The sequence below is a fragment of the Macaca thibetana genome, chromosome 12, assembly GCF_024542745.1.
Source record: "Macaca thibetana thibetana isolate TM-01 chromosome 12, ASM2454274v1, whole genome shotgun sequence".
NCBI lineage: Eukaryota > Metazoa > Chordata > Mammalia > Primates > Cercopithecidae > Macaca > Macaca thibetana.
The window spans coordinates 119,026,040-119,040,966 of record NC_065589.1 but is presented as its reverse complement, the minus strand read 5'-3'; the positions used below and the strand labels follow the sequence as shown (position 1 = coordinate 119,040,966).

The window sequence follows — 14,927 nt, the reverse complement described above, 5'->3', positions numbered from 1 at the left end:
AAAGGTTAGCTTTGGCCTGGGTCTTAGCAACATCAGTCATTTTTTAGTTGGGGGTGAGAATCTGCACCCTCTGGCGTTGGGTAGGGACACATTTAACTGTGTCTTCTCTATAGCTCATAATATAAAGCCCTGTAGCAGGTCATGAGCCTGGATATTTACACTGATGCTTTGGAGATTATGCCACTTAAGTAATGTTAGCTTAGGTGTATTTATCCGTCTTCCTCCTTTCTGCCTCTCCTCACCCACTCCTCTCCTAGTAGGAAATTACTTTTCCTTTTCGTATTTTTATATTGAGTTGTGAACACTTGCTTTACTCTGGTGTGTAGACTTGGGCAGACCACTTTATGTCACTGAGTCTTTGCTTCCTGGTTTGTACGATGGAGAGCAATAATACTACGTGCCCTACCTGTTTACGGGACTGTGTAAAGCTTATTATTCACGAATCTTCTCTTCCTTTCTCCCTTTTACTTTGTGGTCTGTGAGCTTCAGAATATGATACATTGCTATGCTTTTATATATAAGCAATTAGCTCTAAAGCCTCCCTTTTTTGAAAAAAGTGTTTTATTAAAAAATTAATGTAGCTGGGTATGGTGGCTCACCCCTGTAATCCCAGCACTTTGGGAGGCCAAGGCGGGCGGATCACCTGAGGTTGGAAGTTTATGACCAGCCTGGCCAACACAGTGAAACCCTGTCTCTACTAAAAAAAAAAAGTTAGCCAGGCATGGTGGTGCACGTCTAATCCTAGCTACTCAGGAGGCTGAGGCAGGAGAATTGCTTGAACCTGGGAGGTAGAGGTTGCAGTGAGCCAAAATTGCGCCACTGCACTCCAGCCCTGGGCGACAGAGGGAGACTTGTCTCAAAAGAAAAAAAATGTATTTTTAATTGACAAAAATTATATATATTGTATACAACATGATGCTTTGAAATCTGTATATATTTTGGAATGGCTAAATCGAGCTAGTTAGTGTATGCATTACCTCACATAGTTATCTTTTTGTGGTGAGAACACTTAAAATCTCTCAGTGATTTTTTTTTTTTTGAGACGGAATCTCTCTCTGTAGCCTAAGCTGGAGTGCAGTGGCATGATCTCAGCTCACTGCAACCTCCACCTCCCAGGTCCTGGTTCAAACAATTCTCCTGCCTCAGCCTTCCTGAGTAGCTTGGATTATAGGCATGCACCACCATGCCCAGCTAGTTTTTATATTTCTAGTAGAGACGGGGTTTCACATGTTGGCCAGGCTGGTCTTGAACTCCTGACCTCGTGATCCGCCTGCCTTGGCCTCCCAAAGTGCTGGGATTACAGGTGTGAGCCACTGCGCCTCGCTTTTTTTTTTTTTTTTTTTTTTGAGATGGAGTCTTGCTCTGTCCCCCAGGCTGGAGTTCAGTGGCACAATCTCGGCTCACTGTAACCTCCACTTCCCTGGTTCAAGTGATTCTCCTGCCTCAGCCTCCCAAGTAGCTGGGATTACAGGCGTGTGCCACCACACCTGGCTAATTTTTGTATTTTTAGTGGAGACAGAGTTTCACCATGTTGGCCAGGCTGGTCTGGAACACCTGACCTCAGGCGATCCACCCATCTCGGCCTCCCAAAGTGCTAGGATTACAGGCGTGAGCCAGGGCGCCCAGCCATCAGTGATTTTTAAGAATACAGTACATTATTAATAGCTGTAGTTACCATATTATACAATAGATCCTTTAAACTTATTCCTCTTGTCTAACTGAAATTTTGTGTCTCCTCAGCAGAATACCCCAGACACCCGGGTAACCACCACTCTACTTTCTGCAAAGCTTCTGTTTTTGTTGCTGGTCTCTGTGTGGTGAGAGCAAATAGGGTTTCACAGGACAGAGTTGCCCATTAGTGTTTTGTTTGTTTGTTTGTTTGTTTTTAAGGCCACCCTCTCCCTTTTAAAATTGAGGTAATCATAGATTCACATGCAGTTATAAGGAAATACAGAGATCCTTTTTATAAATGCCCAGTTTCCCAAAATGGTAACATTTGGCCAAACCACGGTATCAAATAACAACCGGGATATTGATACTTATACAAACCAATAATTTTACTCACATGTATTCAGTTTTATTTGTACTTAAGTTGTGTGTCTGTTGGCTTTTGAACAGAAAAGTCTTCTAATTCAGCATTTCAGATTTAAAGTGACAGGGTAATAGGAAGAAATATCAATTAATATGAGAGAATTAACTTAGACTTTGAAGAAATATGATCTAACTGTAGTGAATGTGGTAATCCAGACCATGATACTTTTGGGCCAAATAGTGCAATAATGTTATTTAACAGGTGTCTTAAAAATTAGAGAACTAATTTATTAGCATATACATTCTTGGCATGCTGAAGACACTTAAAAAAGGACTTTAAACTTGAAAACTGTTTCTTAATCATATCCTGCTGTCACATTGTTTACATATTCCTTTGTTTATATTTATTTTGCTTAGAAAACTGTGTTTTCAGCTGGGTGCGGTGGGTCACACCTGTAATCCCAGCCCTTTGGGAGGCCGAGGTGGGCGAATCACCTGATTCAAGACCAGCCTGGGCAACGTGGCAAAACCCCATCTCTACTAAAAATACAAAAATTAGCTGGGCATGGTGGCGGACGCCTGTAATGCCAGCTACTAGACAGGCCAAAGCAGGAGAATTGCTTGAACCCGGGAGGTGGAGATTGCAGTGAGCTGAGATTGCACCACTGCACTCTAGCCTGGGCGACAGGGCGAGACTCCATCTCAAAAACAAAACAAAACAAAACTGTGCTTTCATGAGCATTGCAGAGTAATTTTAGTTCATCTCTGGGTTAGTGGGACCTGAGCTAGGTTTAATACCCTTTCCCTTTTCTCATTGGTCAGAAGAAGGTGGTGGATGAACTATGCATCCTTTCCTCCTTTGTTCTTGTTTAGGTTTGAGGCATGACCGGTCACCATCAATGGAAGTCTTTTAACTTAAAAAAGAAAATTTAGCATATATATATTTTGATAGAAACGTGTTTTCACCATATTGCCCAGGCTAGTCTCAAACTTCTGAGCTCAAGTGATCTGCCCTCCTCAGCCTCCCACAGTTCTGGGATTAGAGGTGTGAGTCACTGCCCCTGGCCCTAACTTTTAACTCTTTATGTCTCAAATGTTCCGCTCTCCTAGCACACACAATCCAGTTGTCAATAAATTTTAGTACTTTTGTTTTCTCTGAAATAATTATTTTTTGTTCCCCCGCCCGCCTTAAGAATGTGTGCCTATTTGAAAATGGCAGAAAAGCATGAAGAAAATGTTATCTTTTTTTAAAAAATTTTTATTTTTTGAGATGGAGTCTCGCTCTGTTGCCCAGGCTGGAGTGCAGTGGCGCAACCTTGGTTCACTGCAAACTCCGCCTCCCTGGTTCATGCCATTCTCCTGCCTCAGCCTCCCGAGTAGCTGGGACTACAGGCGCCCGCCACCATGCCCAGCTAATTTTTTTTGTATTTTTAGTAGAGATGGATTTTGTATTTTTAGTTTCACCATGTTAGCCAGGATGGTCTCAATATTCTGACCTTGTGATCTGCCCTCCTCGGCCTCCCAAAGTGCTTGAATTACAGGCCAGAGCCACTGTGCCTGGCCCTACTATTTTATCTGAAATGTCTACCTGTCAGACTTCTGCCTTTTTTTCTTCTAAGTCTGCCTCTGCTATAGGAATCAGATGCCATTTTTCTCTTCCCTAGCCTTTTGAAGCTGCTTTCCAACTAGTTTCCCTCCCTAGGCCAAGTGGTTTTCTTTCTTTTTTCTTTGTTTTTGGTATTCAGAACTACATCTTTTATAGGTGAGCTTTCTAAAACACAGATTTGTTTGTCCATCCCTGCTCCAAAGCCTTGAGTTCTCTGCTGCCTAAAGAAGAAAGCCCAAGCACGTGAGCATGATACTCAACACCTTCTAATATTTTTGTCCTAAACATGCCATTCTTTGCTTTTCTTCCACCACGTTCCCTCTATATTGTAGCCACACTGATTTGGTGCATCCTCCCGCCACCCCATTCTCTTTCCTCTGTGTGGATTGCCTCTTGTTGGCCTTGTCAAGCTTCTTTTCATGTTTGAAGACTCAGCTTACATGGTATGGCTCCTGTGAAACCTGTGCTAATTTTTCCCAGTTGAAATGGCTTGCTCCCATACCACTGAGCCCACACCACACTTTGCCAGACCATGTTTTGCTTTATGTCGTTGCCATTCGCATACTTGTTTCAGCTATAATATTGATATTTTTGCAGAAGAGGGCCATAGTTTGACTTTTCTTTGTGTGTCTCAACCCGTTGCTTGCACAGCAGTACCTAGCATATAGTAACTGCTTATTAAATTTAATTATATTAGCTTGGGCAACATGGTGAAAGCCCATCTCTACCAAAACAAAACAAAACAAATGAAAAAACTAGCCGGACATGGTGGCGCACACCTATAATCCCAGCTACTTGGGAGGCCGAGGTGGAAGAATTGCTTGAGCCTGGGAGGCAGAGATTGTGGTGAGCCAAGATCACTCTAGTGTACTCCAGACTGAGTGACAGACCCCATCCCAAAAGAAAAACAAAAAACAAAAACTAAATAAATACATTTAATTATAGTAAGCTGCATTATAAGTGTCTCCTGCTTGCTTGTATTTGAGGTGGCCTTTTCTTTGTGTTTTTTGCTTAATGTACCATGTCATTAAAAAAATAGAAATCCCCATGACAATTTCCTTTCTTATAGTTGTATCCTAATTCAGTATAGCTTTATGAGGGGGATAAATTTGTAGCCACGGTTTCTGTAAGGCAGGAAGATTCTAATGGGCATCCAGATCCCCTGGGTGACTTTCATTTCTCATGAGAATGAAGTGGGGAGGGGTAAGTGAGTGGGAGGGCCACCTGGGAATCAGCCAGGAATATTCCTTGTTTCCTTCCTGTCCAATAAATCCAGAAAATGAGTTTTAGTTGGATGAAAGCCTTGGCATCCATCCTAACCTTTGTTACTAATTGAAGAACTTGAATTTAAATTGTGATTTGTTCTCAGAAAATTCCAAATAGAAAAATCATGGTATTATATCATACAGGGTCCTAGTGAAGGAAATCTAGACATAGAAATTCTAGTTTTCACACTGTAGAAGGAACACTCACCCCCTCTTGCCTTTTGAAGGGAGAAGCCGGGCTCCCTGATACTGAAAACCGCATGCTTGCTGTGATAGAGGATGCATGGCAGGCTGAAAGCCCCGTGGATCATTAAGAGTTCACTAGCTTCTGCCTGCAGCTGTTAGAAAATGAACAAGCAGGCGTGTGGGAGTCTACCATGTTGCTTAAATGCTCAGCTTTAATGACTTTAGCCACAGAGATATTTTTCACTTTGAGAAGGAAAACCTTTTTACGCAAGCTGGGCTTTATCTTTAAAGTGTTCTACTGAGTGCTGCACTAAATTCTAGGTCACATTTTGGGCATACCTCTTCCTCCCACCCTAGTGATAGTCTCCAGCAATAAAAAGGAGAGGCACTTTTTACTTTGTTAACAAGATTGTGCCGCCTGTCTCTTTCCTTTGGGGATTGGGTGGGGAGGGAAAGGAGGGAAAGAGAGAACAGACTGACATGCTAGAGGCCTCTTGGAAAGAAGTGTGTGCATATTAGTACATTTAGACACTTGGACGCCCCCCCTTTTTACCTTTTTTCCTTAACACGGAAACTAAAACAGCAAATATCTTCCTTTGACAGATGCAGAAACTGAGGCACATAGAGGAATTAATTTGCTCAAAGTTACACAGTTAGTACGTGGCAGAATCTAGGTCCAGAGTCTGCACTCTTAACCACCATGTGTTATTGTCACATCAGCACAGTTTACAAACAAGGTTGGCCATGGTGAGCCTCCAGTGCACACAGCATTCCAAGTAATCTTTTTTTTTGAGACAGAGTCTCACTCTGTCACCCAGGCTGGAGTGTAGTGCTGCGATCTTGGCTCACTGCAACCTCCGCCTCCTGGGTTCAGGCGATTCTCCTGCCTCAACCTCCCGAGTAGCTGGGACTACAGGCACGCACCACCACGCCCTGCTAACTTTTTGTATTTTTAGTAGAGATGAGGTTTCATCATGTTGGTCAGGCTGGTCTCAAACTCCTGATCTCAGTAGATTTGCCCTCCTTGGCCTCCCAAAGTGCTGGGATTACAGGTGTAAGCCACCACGTCTGGCCCCAAGAAATCCTTTAACATCATAAATTGGGTTCTATCACTTGTCAGCCTAACCTTCTCCAGTGTCTTCCCATTATACTTAAAATAAAATTAAAATAGTTACTTTACAAGGGTAAATGACCTTGTGCCCAAGGCCTAGCCCTAGCCGTCCCTGGCCTTGTTCTCGTTCCTGCTGTCTTTTACTGTACTCCAGCCACCCTGGTCTCTCTGTCTCTAGACTGTGCTTCAGAGGGCTTTCTAATGTCTAGTTGGCTTTCCCTCGATCTGTGTTATGAGCTATATCCTGTCATTTGGGTCTCAGTTTCAATTCACTGTTTAGAAACCTTCTGTGACGTCCCTAGCTAAAATAGCCTCTACCCTCAGCCAATTACTTTGCCACTATTTGAAATTCTTTCTACTTGAATGTAAGATTCTTGAGGCAGAGACCTCTGATGGCAGTTAAGCAAGACAGGCAAAGTCATTAGCGTTCTCTATTGCCCAAAACAGTGCTTGGGACATGGTGGCCACTCAATAAATATTTATTGAGTAAATTAACATAATGAGGGATTGAACATTTATATCTCCGGAAGGCACATGGCTTTCCTGAGAGCAACCTTTTAGATCCCTCTGGCTTCAAGGATATATGACACCAGCTCAGGACAGCCAGAGGCTACCCTACCAATTCTGTTCCTCCACAGTTCCTGCCACCTCCCTAACTAAAACTTGTGTGTAAGTTTGTCTCCTGCAGTGTCTCAGCAGTATGTGAAGATAGGGAAGACCAAGGACCTGGATATGACAGAGGTCTTCTCTGATTTGCTCTATTTTATAGGACCCTGGAAAGCAACTCTTGGACTTGAGCTTCACACAGTGGCTCTATTTGTAATGGTGACTTCAAGAAAAGCCAAACTCTAGAATATTCTCTATAATAGGCATGTCTCGTACATTTTAGGAGATTTCTATTAACTAAATGGAAACTTAAGACATTTAGAATCGGTCCTCAGTTACGTGGAAAAATCCTTTCTCCAGATAGACTCATCCCTTCTTTGAGCTGTGAGCCTGTTACTTGCTTAGTGCTGGGCAGTCTTCACTAAAGTTGAGTTATGGTTATTAAAGACATGTTTGTTCCATTTGTTCTTTTGCTTATCTAGAATACAACATGTTTCTTATTTGAAATCAAAGGCTGAGTTTTCTGAGGGTCATTTGTTATCTGATTGGACCGCCCCAATGTGAGGACCAGGGGGCTCTGAAGGCCGCTGACCACCCGTCTCTGGTCCATTGTTACAGGTGCCCGCAGGGTTCCAGGAGGAATGGAAGCTAGGTCTCTTTGGCCCTGCTTAGCAGTAATGTGCTGTCTCTGAGCTCTGAATCATACTGAACCAATTCTGGCTGGACGTCATTAGCCACCCCTGTCCATTACTGATTCAGCCCTGAGTCTGAGAGCACAGTACACATCTGTCCGAAGCCCTCTAGAAAAGTGGATGAATCCTCCCTCTGTTCTGTAGTGGCGCTGTTCAATGCATGTTGGAAACTGGATACTCTGATGACATCCTGAAAGTCTATAAAGCCTTGATCTTTGTCTGTTTTTGATTCATGGGTGTAAAAGCATGAAAATCTTAGTTCACCAGTCCACCAAAACTTTACCAGCTTCCCAATCCCATCTCGGAAGACAGAAGTAGTCACATGAAGAAAGAGACTTTATAACTTCTTAGCCAAGATAAATCACTAAACTCTGATACTGTGTATTTGTATTATGTGGAGCTCCAAAGGTACTTTTTTTCTTTCCTAACACCTCTTTGTAGTCCAGATTTCTCTTTAGGTTTCATAGCTTAATCGTAGCATGATGAGAGGATAATTAGGTTAGAGATTTATTTGCCTGTTTCACACATTTTGTATTTGTGTGTGTGTGAGTTAAAGGGAGAAAAATTCTATTCACTGCCTTAAAACTAGTGATTATAGCAGAGGAGACGTTTGCACGGGAGGACCTCGTGTCGTACGTTACAGCCAACCAGTTACAAGAGATGCAGAGTGCTAAGTCCAGGCTGCCCTTCTGTGGGAAATAACTAGCAAAAGCTTCTGGAAAGGTGGCCCTGGAGCTGTATCTTATAAGATAGGCAGGATTTAGGCATGTAGAAGTAAACATTCCAGGTGGAAATAGTGCTGAGCAATGCTGGAGCAGGCTGAGGAAATTCCACGTTGGCCCATGGATCGTGTGTAGTGAAGCTCTGGGGTACCCTCCCTCCCCCTATTCTTGGGTAGCTCCCAGAGGGAGGGCAAGGGCTTTGTTTTGTTCCGTCTGTAAGCTGAGCATGGGGCAGGACAGTGCCTGGCCCACAGCGGTGCTCGACTGTTTGTTCAGTGAGTGGAAGAAGCCGAGGATCATGAAAATAGCTAACGTTTATGAAACAGTTCTGCATGCCAGGCCTGCGCTGAGCTCTTTTAGGCAAATTATTTTCCTGCATCCTCACAACCATCTTGTTAGTTGCTGTTGTAATTCCCCTTTAATAGGTGAAGATAAGTGGTAGAGCTGGCATCTGAAATGGGGCTATGGGTTCAGAACCCAAACCCTTCCCCTGAACTGCGCTTCCTAAAGAGAGATTGGTGCCCAACCTCAGAGGGCATGAAGGCCACACCAGGGCTGTTAAGCTGTTTTTTAAGCAGGCTCTGAGGGTTCATTGAAGGTTTTTGAGCAGGCTCCTAGGGTGTTCCAAGTTGCAGCTTGGAAAGTAAAAAAAAATTATGGTGGGGTGTCAGCCAACTTGAGGATGAATAAGAGGTTCCTAGAAAATAGTTCAGTGGGTAAGAGGTAATGAGATTGAGGGTGGATTACTGGAATGTTAGGGGAGCTAGTTGGGTACTAGTTTGAGCATTTGGCATTGGTAGGTACTTATCAAAATCACTAGTGGCATCTGAAAGTAATTTAAGACATGAGCTTATGCTCTGCACACAGTAAATCCTCAATAAAATGATTGTAATTTGTCTACAATGCTTACTGTTTTGGAACTTTGAATCTCCCTCACCTAAGGAAGTCCTGTTTGCAGACATGTTGGGCATCATGCTTATAAACAATATTTCTTTAGTTCTCTGCCATAGTTCTACTTGAAAACCCAGCCTTTCAAGAAAAACAGAGAGGACCAGGTTGTTTCCACTAACTGCTTACATTTTACAAACTATTACTTTTAACACAAAGTATGGTGCAACACAGAACACATTACAGAGCAATATAGTTTGCAAAGTAATTATAGGATTTATAAACATGGGAATTCACATTACACACCTACCATGTGATCTGATAATGGGGTCTAAGAAGTGCAAGGCACCTTGAGGTCTGGCCTGTGGTCCCACTGCTTTCCTCCCCATTTCTCTTTTTGCACCCACACGTCTACCCCCTCTTGTGGGAGGACTTTGAGATGATTGCTTCAGAGGCACCTGAATAGTTTATGGGCTGGTCTCATTAGAATTGTTTGGTAGCTTGGATTAAAGCAGTGAAATGTAAGAAGGGTGCTGGAGGTCCATTAATAGGACTCACACCTGTCAGTCTCAGAGCCCAGTGCTAGCTCCTGCTGTGTGCTTGTTTCTGGCCTTCCCTGAAACACCCCTGCAAGAAAGTTCACTTGTGCTTTTTGGGTGTTTTCTCCTCGGAAAAGAGATAAATCCCAGGGCCCTTGTTTTAGTACCTTACCTGTGGATAACTATAACAAACTGATCTAAACAGGGAAAAGACTTAGAACAAGCTTTAGGATCGTTCTGCTCTTAATGTGTGTTCTGACTCTCAGTATTGCTGTCAGCATCTAGACTTGAGCATGCAGATCTGCTGGTCATGCCTGATGATCTTTGATTTGAGTTGCTAAGCCAGATAATGCCAGAATTGGAGCAGCCAAGTGAAAAAAGGTTCTGGGCTCACAGTATGGGGCATCAGCTGTCTCTGCAGCTCTCAGGGCTGTGACAGCCTGTCCCTGCCAAGAGAAGGATGAACCTGGAAGGTCACAGCAAGTTCAGTGGGAAAGTGGCTTCAGGGCAGAGCTTTGGTTGGCTGTGGATGTGGAGGAAGTTCATTTAGAGAGGGTTTAAAAACAAATTTCTTAAAAAAAGTGCATCTCTTCTGTGAACACAGCTGCTGCATGGGGCTGTGACAGCGCCTCCTGGACTTGTGCAACAAGGCAGCCCTGGTAGAAATACTATACAGATTGCTGTTGGCAAATTCGATTTACTGGAGAAAGTAGTCACATCAGTTATTCTGCATGTTTCCTGAGAGCCTCCTTGGTCTTGAGAATACGGAGCAGAATGAGACATGGTTCCTGCCCTGAGGAACTCATGCCCAGGGAGACCCTATGTCCACATGGCCCGGACATTCCCTATTTATGCCTCTTGTCCTGGTATAAGAGTGTGTCCTTTGAATCTCAAAGTTCCCCACTTCAGATGACAAATTATGTGGTTACCTTATTCATAGTCTAGTGGTAGGAGGCAATTATATGAACTCTCATCTCATCACAGAATCGATCCTCTGTGCAGGGGGCCCAACCTGGCCTGTCGATAGGCCTCCTCCTCGTCTTTCCTCACCAGTGTATACAACTTATTTTCTCTGGCAGTGGCAGTCCCCTTGTCCACCTGCATTCTCCTGCTTATCCCAGTGTCCCAGTCCTTCTTGCCCCATAGCTGCCACAGGAACCCAGAACTTATTTAGGGACCAGGAGGATAAGCTTTCACGTCAACTGCAGCCCCTTTGGAGCATATTCTGAGTTGCGGCTTTCCCTCTCTTTTTTTCTTCTCAAATTGTGTTTGGGGAAAAAAATGTATTTGCTAATGGCTGCTTATGTTCTACCAATGCCCCAATTCTTTAGGTTGTTTTGGCGATGATCTGTACTTCTGTCATTCTGGTGGGCTGTCAGGAGTAAAAGTTGATGAAATTGTGTCCTTGGCTTCGCATGTTTAACTGGCATAGCTTTGGACTTGGATTCCTAATTCTCTCCACCCCTGGGAATAATCATCGTACCGTAGAAAGAGCCGGGCTTTGGAGCGCCTTGGACTCTTGGACTTGGATGTGAGTACAGGTGATAAATCTGTCACTAAAACAGGGTAAATCAAATACAGGGTGATGACCCAGGCCCTTTCTGACTAAAATCTTTGATAATTCTTCTTCAGTGGTTCTAAGTTAGGGTGAAGTCCTTAATTATAGAAATCAAACCATTTTAGTCATGATATGAGATTGTCCAGTGCTGGGCCAGAGAGGTTAAGTGACAGGGTCTCAGAAAGAATAGATTTGTAAAACATGGTTCATACAATGGAACATTTATAGAAGAATGGATAAATGTTAGCCCCCACCCCCCAGCTTTTTTTGTTTTTCATCAGTGCCTTTAGCTAAGCAGTGAATTCCTCACTTGGAATAATTCCATCATGAATGATATGGTTTGGCTTTGTATTCCCACCCAAGTCTCATCTTGTAGCTCCCATAATTCCCCCATGCTGTGGGTAGGGCCTAGTGGGAGATGACTGAATCATGGGGACAGGTCTTTATTCCCACCCAAGTCTCACCTTGTAGCTCCCATAATTCCCCCATGCTGTGGGTAGGGCCTAGTGGGAGGTGACTGACTCGTGGGAACAGGTCTTTATTCCCACCCATATCTCATCTTGTAGCTCCCATAATTCCCCCATGCTGTGGGTAGGACCTAGTGGCAGGTGACTGACTCATGGGAACAGGTCTTTATTCCCACCTATATCTCATCTTGTAGCTCCCATAATTCCCCCATGCTGTGGGTAGGACCTAGTGGCAGGTGACTGACTCATGGGGACAGGTCTTTATTCCCACCTATATTTCATCTTGTAGCTCCCGTAATTCCCCCATGCTGTGGGTAGGACCTAGCGGGAGGTGACTGACTCATGGGAACAGGTCTTTATTCCCACCCAAGTCTCATCTTGTAGCTCCCATAATTCTCCCATGCTGTGGGTAGGGCCTAGTGGGAGGTGACTGACTTATGGGGACAGGTCTTTCCCATGCTGTTCTTGTGGTAGTGAATGGGTCTCATGAGATCTGATGGTTCTGAAAATGGGAGCCTCTCTTGACAAGCTCTCTCTCTGCCTGCTGCCATCCACATAAGATGTGACTTGCTCCTCCTTGCCTTCCCCCATGATTGTGAGGCCTCGAACTGTAAGTCCAGTCAATCTCTTTCTTTTGTAAATTGCCCAGTCTTGGGTATGTCTTCCTTAGCAGCATGAAAACAAGTGAATACAATGAACTTTCATTCTCACTCCTTGCTCATTCTGTTTTGTTTGTTTCTCCCAAATTTGGTTTTACTTACTTCTGAAATTTGAAATCAGGATTAGATAAGAGTGGGAGGTAATACAAAAGAAGCTAATTTCCCCAGAGCTGAGAATTTGTTCCAAGTTCTCAGGGCTTTCTTGTTTTACAAAAAGTTGGAAGTTAGAAGAAATTAGAGCAGCAAATTTATTTTTGATTTCCATATCCTACCTCTAAGCTTTCTATGCTAGAACAAGTTAGCATATTTTTTTAATAAGAGAATTCATTAAGTGTGTCGGCATGTTAATGTTTTATTTTTTGGCTAAAAGCATGGTATGTTTGAAAGCATGAATGAAATCCTGAAATGGAAGAGGTGACACTCAATCCAGACGTGAGGTTTCTACTGATTCTTTCTGCCTCCTCTTTAAAACTGCTACTGGCCTGTGACAAAGTCTTGTTGCTTTACCCATCTCCTTTTTCCGTGTGATGCAGACTCTGTCAACAAATCATCAGGCAGTGGTTGCTTGACAGCCTGTTCAGCATGATATAAACTACCCTATGAAAAAAGTGGAGAAAAATCAAGTGCCCACTTATGTTGTCCTCGAGGATTGTGGTTAGAGGTCAGAGAAGGGAGAGGGAAGTGAAGGCTGCTTGGCATTGGGGGAAGCCTCTAGTTGAGGAGAGATGCCTTGTACTTGATTTGAAAGGGATCAGTTGGGAGGGAGGGCACACCTTAGGAGTGTGATGCCAGATGGGGCAGATACACTGCCCACCCCAGACCCCAAGAGCCTCAGCCAAGTGCCTCTGGGGTAGTGTCGGTCACACGATTAGCTTGGCCTGTGTTGGGACTGTCATCGGGACTCACAAACGTGTGTGCATATAATATTTTAAATTTAGAAGAGACATGAAAAATAATTTAGAACAACTTCATTTTACAGATGAAGGAACTGAAGCCTAGAAAGGACAGCTGACCTCCTTTCCAGATTCTGAAAGAATAAAATCAAAAGCAGGAGAAAGTTCTCTGTACCAAGCCACATCATTGAAAGACAAAACTTAAAAACAAAACCTGAGCAATAATAAAACACCAGAGGGCAAAAGCCAAGCTTAAGTGAAATTTGCCTGTTGTGTTTCTGTGCTTGTGTTTGATCCCCTAGTACATAATTGAAGAGTTTGATGAGATAGCTCCCAAGTGGAAAGGTTTCTAGATTAGATTTGTCTGAAAATGTTCAGAAGAGCTGTTCAGTATTCTACTCAGTTGATTTTATGGAGGGAGTCATAGGACTCCATCAGTGTTGCAGTAACTAGTTGTGTTCTAGCCTGCCATGGCTTCGGAGTGATTTGTTCTTTGCTGGGTGACTAGATAAATCAGTAAAGACAGAATTCAGGAAAAGGGATGAGAGTTGGAATGGGGAGGAGACTCAGATTTAAAGAATGCCTCATGCTAGGCCACGTGCTGAGCATTTTCTGTAAGTCAATTCCCCCAGTCCTCTGAAGAACTCATATCCTTCAGCACGTCTTTGTTCTGCACAGGTTAGCAGGGGTCACAGGCAGGCCCTGAGGGTGGACTGCCTGTCCAGGTTCCTATGCTGTGGCCGGCCCTGGGCTTTGCTCAGAGGAGACTAAGAGAAGTCACTTGGCCCCCGCTCTCAGAAGGCTTGCTGTCCAGGACAAAGGTTGTCAAGCTCTTTCTGTAAGGTTCATAGGGAGAAATCCGTTTTATGTTGCAACCTGTAGGAACACATTAGTCCCACAGTCAGAAGTAAAGCGTTTCATCTCCAGAAAAACCACAGAAGACAAAGAATACTTGTCTAACATTAAGCCTTAACATAATGTAGTTTTGAGCCCCTTTCTTGTAAGTTGCCAGATTCCCTAATGAAAACAACGTTATCTCTGATTTTTGCAATCCTGATGTCTGCAGACATGTAACAACCCTGTAGATAAGCCACTCAAAGGTAGGAAACTGATGATTTTCTTCAAGGGAGAATAGTGAGTGTATGAACTCTAACTTTGGCATTTTTTTTCCTCTTTAAATACCTGCACCATCCTTTATTTAGGGAGCGCAGTGCTTTAGAAGGCGGGATTCACTTTCCCTTATCTCCATCTAAATCAAGTTTTCCAACCGCTGGCTCGGAGGCCCAGGATAGCTTTGAATGTGGCCCAACACAAATTCACAAACTTTGTTAAAACATTATGAAATTTTTTTGTGATTTTTTTTTTTTTTTTTTAAAGCTCGTCGGCTGTCATTAGTGTTAGTGTATTTTGTGTGTGGCCCAAGACAATTTTTCTTCTTCTAGTGTGGCCCAGGGAAACCGAAAGATTGGACACTTGATCTAAGTATTTGTCTTTTTGTTTCATTTTGTCTCTAGTTTTTCTGATAGTGATTGTATGAGATCAGTGCACTGCAAGCTACTCTCTTTAGTCACTGCAGTATTTAAGGTAAGAGAAAAGAAGGCTTTAGGATAGATTGTACAGTAGGGATTCTTTGCCTAGAATAATAGTCATGAGCCTTAATCCTGGTTCCCAGGTAATTAAGGAGAGATAGTTCCTAAAGATCAA

The 14,927-nt window shown here is 43.4% G+C and overlaps 1 protein-coding gene and 1 long non-coding RNA gene across 7 annotated transcripts in view; both read left to right on the top strand.

The window, feature by feature from the left end:
• CLASP1 (cytoplasmic linker associated protein 1) overlaps window positions 1-14,927 on the top strand; it is a 310,910-nt gene that overhangs the window by 76,327 nt on the left and 219,656 nt on the right. The gene's annotated exons all lie outside the window — the stretch shown is intronic.
• LOC126932780 (uncharacterized) lies at window positions 600-14,147 on the top strand. Its single transcript, XR_007718313.1, has 2 exons — window positions 600-11,812; window positions 11,908-14,147. It is a non-coding gene; the product is annotated as an uncharacterized LOC126932780 (long non-coding RNA).